This window comes from Neomonachus schauinslandi, chromosome 15 (assembly GCF_002201575.2).
Source record: "Neomonachus schauinslandi chromosome 15, ASM220157v2, whole genome shotgun sequence".
In the NCBI taxonomy this organism is placed as follows: domain Eukaryota; kingdom Metazoa; phylum Chordata; class Mammalia; order Carnivora; family Phocidae; genus Neomonachus; species Neomonachus schauinslandi.
In genome coordinates this window covers 20,910,481-20,916,822 of record NC_058417.1, presented here as the reverse complement: position 1 = coordinate 20,916,822, position 6,342 = coordinate 20,910,481, and the positions used below count along the sequence as shown (strand labels likewise).

At 41.1% G+C, this 6,342-nt stretch overlaps 1 protein-coding gene and 1 non-coding gene across 2 annotated transcripts in view; one reads left to right on the top strand and one right to left on the bottom strand.

The window, feature by feature from the left end:
- ASIC2 (acid sensing ion channel subunit 2) overlaps positions 1 to 6,342 on the top strand; it is a 1,092,913-nt gene that overhangs the window by 688,750 nt on the left and 397,821 nt on the right. The window lies entirely within an intron of this gene.
- LOC123326770 lies at positions 4,530 to 4,660 on the bottom strand. Its single transcript, XR_006541312.1, has one exon. It is a non-coding gene; the product is annotated as a small nucleolar RNA SNORA63 (small nucleolar RNA).

Sequence of the window (6,342 nt, the reverse complement as noted above, 5' to 3'; positions counted from 1 at the left end):
CCTTCCTTCCTTCCTTCCTTCCTTCCTTCCTTCCTTCCTTCCTTCCTTCCTTCCTCCCTTCCTTCCAGACCTCAGCCTTGGTTTCTCCTTTTGAATCAATATTTCCTTAGACCAACAGTGTTTAAATTTACTCACTTAATATTTCTCAGCAGCCTACAGCACTAACACACAACATTAGATTCAAAACAGTTTTCTGAAAGTGCTTGGAGTTATAAAGGCAAGTTCATAAGCTTGATGTGTAATAAAAGCCATGAAACAGTTCATACCCTTTCATCTGGCAAGCCCACATCCTAGTGGGTTCCCTAAGGAAATAACCCTTAGGTTAGCAAAGCAAAGAAGCAAAGAAAAAGTACAAAGGTATTCACAGTGAGGATTTTCATGATAGAGGGGAAAAAACAAACAAAATTAAGAAAAGTTCACATGCCCAACAATAAGGAGAATGGCCAAACAAACCATGGTGATTCAATGTCATTGGAAAATGATGTCATTAAAAAAAAAAAGAGGAGGACAAGGATGCCAATGTGTTGAGTTAGATATGAAATGGTGTTGAATAACAAGATCTGAGCACAAAGGGCACACCCACCTGATCACCTCTTGAGGGAAGCATCTCTTTGCACATGAAAAATAGAACTAGGACAGACAGGGTTTACTAACAGATAGGCTCTTTTGGTAAAGTTACACAGATTTTAGACAAACTAAACCCAAGCAAGCTTGCCAGAGCCACGCTTGGAAAGAAGGCACATTGGAAGCAGAAAGTTTTCTCTTTCTATGAAGTGGTATCACTGGGTTTTGGGCACTGGAGCCCTGGACCTCTTGGTCAACTTCACCTCCCCACCCCAGCACTCACCAGTGAAAGTGAGCCAGAGAGGTGACCGTGATGTGGCTGGCTACAATCATCCTGAACCCTGTCCAATCTGGCATTGTTCTCATGGCTTCTGACTCCTGGGTCCCCCTGTCTTTGCATTATCAGCCTCCTCCAGGACCTCCAACTTAGTCTCAGTCCCAGTGATGACTTAGTGATAGATGTTCTGTGACCAAATAGTGACCCCTAATAAAAACTATCTCAGAAGCTAAACTGTCCCCAATAAAGGAGAGGTCTTTGGGTGAGGATTGCCTCTGAGGTGTTGCTTCCTTTGTGTCCTTTCTGCTTGCTGTGTCTCCATCATCTGTTCCCAGTCTCTGCTTAATGACCTTACTCTGACTTGTGATCAAACTCTTGGCTGGACAACTTGGTTTGATGTATTTGACTCTGGCTGGATCTGAACAGTGTGAAGGGCTTGAGTATTTCCTCCAACTACAATCATGCTTTCATCTTGAACTATGGTTGGAATTCTGCTTCGTCTTAACACCCATAATACTCTAATTTCTAGGTTAGAGGCAGGGAGATAAGGAAGAATACATTTTTAAAAAATTTTGTTGTTATGTTAATCACCATACATTACATCATTAGTTTTTGATGTAGTGTTCCATGATTCATTGTTTGTGCACAACACTCAGTACTCCATGCAGAACGTGCCCTCTTCAATACCCATCACCAGGCTAACCCATCCTCCCACCCCCCTCCCCTCTACAACCCTCAGTTTGTTTTTCAGAGTCCATCGTCTCTCATGGTTCATCTCCCCCTCCGATTTCCCCCCCTTCAATCTTCCCCTCCTGCTATCTTCTTTTTTTTCTTTCTTTTTTTTTTATTCTTATGTTAATCCCCATACATTACATCATTAGTTTTAGATGAAGTGTTCCATGATTCATTGTTTGTGCATAACACCCAGTGCTCCATGCAGAATGTGCCCTCCTCAATACCCACCACCAGGCTAACACATCCTCCCACACCCCTCACCTCTAGAACCCTCAGTTTGTTTTTCAGAGTCCATCATCTCTCATGGTCCGTCTCCCCCTCTGATTTCCCACCCTTCATTCTTCCCCTCCTGCTATTTTCTTTCTTTTTTTTCTTAACATATATTGCATTATTTGTTTCAGAGGTACAGATCTGAGATTCAACAGTCTTGCACAATTCACAGCGCTTACCAGAGCACATACCCTCCCCAGTGTCTATCACCCAGTCACCCCATTCCTCCCACCCCAACCCCCACTCCAGCAACCCTCAGTTTGTTTCCTGCAATTAAGAATTCCTCATATCAGTGAGATCATATGATACATGTCTTTCTCTGTTTGACTTATTTCACTCAACATAATACCCTCCAGTTCCATCCACGTCATTGCAAATGGCAAGATCTCATTCCTTTTGATGGCTGCATAATATTCCATTGTATATATATACCACCTCTTCTTGATCCATTCATCTGTCCATGGACATCTTGGCTCTTTCCACAGTTTGGCTATTGTGGACATTGCTGCTATAAACATCGGGGTGCATGTACCCCTTCGGATGCCTACATTTGTATCTTTGGGGTAAATACCCAGTAGTGCAATTGCTGGATCATATGGTAGCTCTATTTTCAACTTTTTGAGGAACCTCCATACAGTCTTCCAGAGTGGCTGCACCAGCTTGCATTCCCACCAACAGTGTAGGAGGGTTCCCCTTTCTCCACATCCCCGCCAACATCTGTCGCTTCCTGACTTGTTAATTTTAGCCATTCTGACTGGTGTGAGGTGGCATCTCATTGAGGTTTTGATTTGGATTTCCCTGATGCCGAGCGATGTTGAGCACTTTTTCATGTGTCTGTTGGCCATTTGGATGTCTTCTTTGGAAAAATGTCTGTTCATGTCTTCTGCCCATTTCTTGATTGGATTCTTTGTTCTTTGGGTGTTGAGTTTGATAAGTTCTTTATAGATTTTGGATACTAGCCCTTTATCTGATATGTCATTTGCAAATATCTTCTCCCATTCTGTCGGTTGTCTTTGGGTTTTGTTGACTGTTTCTTTTGCTGTGCAAAAGCTTTTTATCTTGATGAAGTCCCAATAGTTCATTTTTGCCCTTGCTTCCCTTGCCTTTGGCGATGTTTCTAGGAAGAAGTTGCTGTGGCTGAGGTCAAAGAGGTTGCTGCCTGTGTTCTCCTTTAGGATTTTGATGGACCCTGCCTCACATTTAGGTCTTTCAACCATTTGGAGTCTATTTTTGTGTGTGGTGTAAGGAAATGGTCCAGTTTCATTCTTCTGCATGTGGCTGTCCAATTTTCCCAACACCACTTGTTGAAGAGACTGTCTTTTTTCCACTGGACATTCTTTCCTGCTTTGTCAAAGATGAGTTGACCATAGAGTTGAGGGTCCATTTCTGGGCTCTCTATTCTGTTCCATTGATCTACGTGTCTGTTTTTGTGCCAGTACCATACTGTCTTGATGATAAGAGCTTTGTAATAGAGCTGGAAGTCCGGAATTGTGATGCCACCAGCTTTGCTTTTCTTTTTCAACTTTTTCTTTTCTTTTTCCTCTGGCGATTCGGGGTCTTTTCCGGTTCCATACAAATTTTAGGATGATTTGTTCCATTTCTTTGAAAAAAGTGGATGGTATTTTGATGGGGATTGCATTGAATGTGTAGATTGCTCTAGGTAGCATTGACATCTTCACAATATTTGTTCTTGCAATCCATGAGCATGGAACGTTTTCCCATTTCTTTGTGTCTTCCTCAATTTCTTTCATGAGTATTTTATAGTTTTCTGAGTACAGATCCTTTCCCTCTTTGGTTAGATTTATTCCTAGGTATCTTATGGTTTTGGGTGCAATTGTAAATGGGATTGACTCCTTAATTTCTCTTTCTTCTGTCTTGTTGTTGGTGTATAGGAATGCCACTGACTTCTGTGCATTGAGTTTGTCCTGCCACTTGACTGAATTCCTGTATGAGTTCTAGCAGTTTTGGGGTGGAGTCTTTTGGGTTTTCCACATAAAGTATCATATCATCTGCAAAGAGTGAGAGTTTGACTTCTTCTTTGCCAATTTGGATGCCTTTGATTTCTTTTTGTTGTCTGATTGCTGTGGCTAGGACTTCTAATACTACATTGAATAGCAGTGGTAATAGTGGACGTCCCTGCCGCGATCCCGACCTTAGGGGGAAAGCTCTCAGTTTTTCCCCATTGAGAATGATATTCGCTGTAAGTTTTTCATAGATGGCTTTTATGATATTGAGGTATGTACCCTCAATCCCTATACTCTGAAGAGTTTTGATCAAGGAAGGATGCTGTACTTTGTCAAATGCTTTTTCTGCATCTATTGAGAGGATCCTATGATTCTTGTTCTTTCTTTTGTTAATGTATTGTATCACATTGATTGATTTGCGGATGTTGAACCAACCTTGCAGCCCAGGGATAAATCCCACTTGGTCGTGGTGAATAATCCTTTTATTTTATTTTTATTTTTTTAAAAGATTTTATTTATTTATTTGACAGAGAGAGACACAGCAAGAGAGGGAATACAAGCAGGGGGAGTGGGAGAGGGAGAAGCAGACTCCCCGCTGAGCAGGGAGCCCGATGTGGGGCTCGATCCCAGGACCCTGGGATCATGACCTGAGCTGAAGGCAGACGCTTAATGACTGAGCCACCCAGGCGCCCCTCAAGTCAGTGTTTTACTTGGTAAACATGTCTGAGACCATGCATCCCTGGCTGCTAAGCACCATGGCAGACAGGGCTAGAAAGGTAACAGCTTTATTTTGAGCAGGGGGCAACGACAAGGCAGCACTTTACAGCTACATTGTAACTAGATCCTGCACTGGTGAATAATCCTTTTAATGTACTGTTGGATCCTATTGGCTAGTATTTTGGTGAGAATTTTTGCATCCATATTCATCAAGGATATTATCTGTAGTTCTCCTTTTTGATAGGGTCTTTGTCTGGTTTGGGGATCAAGGTAATGGTGGCCTCATAAAATGAGTTTGGAATTTTTCCTTCCATTTCTACTTTTGGAACAGTTTCAGAAGAATAGATATTAATTCTTCTTGAAATGTTTGGTAGAATTCTCCTGGGAAGTCATCTGGACCTGGGCTTTTGTTTCTTGTGGGATTTTTGGTGACTGCTTCAATTTCCTTAGTGGTTATAGCTCTGTTCAGGTTTTCTATTTCTTCCCGGTTCAGTTTTGGTAGTTGATACATCTCTAGGAATGCATCCATTTCTTCCAGGTGATCTAATTTGCTGGCATAGAGTTGCTCATAATATGTTCTTATGATTGCTTGTATTTCTTTGGTATTGGTTATGATCTCTCCACTTTCATTCATGATTTTGTTGATTTGGGTCATTTCTCTTTTCTTTTTGATAAGTCTGGCCAGGAGTTTATCAATCTTGTTAATTCTTTCAAAGAACCGGCTCCTAGTTTCGTTGATCTGTTCTACTGTTCTTTTGGTTTCTATTTCATTGATTTCTGCTCTGATCTTTATGATTTCTCTTCTCCTGCTGGGTTTAGGCTTTATTTGCTGTTCTCTCTCAAGCTTCTTTAGGTGTAGGGTTAGGTTGTGTACTTGAGACCTTTCTTGTTTCTTGAGAAAGGCTTGTATTGCTATATACATGCCTCTTAGGACTGCTTTTGCTGCATCCCAAAGATTTTGAACAGTTGTGTTTTCATTTACATGGTTTCCATGAATTTTTTAAATTCTTCTTTAATTTCCTGGTTGACCCATTCATTCTTTAGTAGGATGCTCTTTAGCCTCCATGTATTTGAGTTCTTTCCGACTTTCCTCTTGTGATTAGTTCTAGTTTCAAAGCATTGTGGTCTGAAAATAGGCAGGGAATGATCCCAATCTTTTGGTATCGGTTGAGACCTGATTTATGACCTAGGATGTGATCGATTCTGGAGAATGTTCCATGGTCACTAGAGAAGAATGTGTATTCCATTGCTTTCGGATGGAATGTTCTGAATATGTCTCTGAAGTCCATTTGGTCCAGTGTGTCATTTAAAGCCTTATTTCCTTGTTGATCTTTTGCTTAGACGATCTGCCCATTTCAGTGAGGGGGGTGTTGAAGTCCCCCACTATTATTGTATTGTTGTCAATGTGTTTCTTTGCTTTTGTTATTAATTGCCTTATATAATTGCCTGCTCCCATGTTAGGGGCATAGATATTTACAATTGTTAGATCTTCTTGTTGGATAGACCCTTTAAGTAGGATATAGTGTCCTTCCTCATCTCTTATTACAGTCTTTGGTTTAAAATCTAATTTGTCTGATATCAGGATTGCCACCCCAGCTTTCTTTTGGTGTCCATTAGCATGGTAAATGGTTTTCCAGCCCCTCACTTTCAATCTGGGGGTGTCTTTGGGTCTAAAATGAGTCTCTTGCAGACAGCATATTGATGGGTCTTGTTTTTTAATCCAATCTGATAGCCTGTGTCTTTTGATTGGGGCATTTAGCCCATTCATATTCAGGGTAACTATTGAAAGATAGGAATTTAGTGCCATTGTATTGC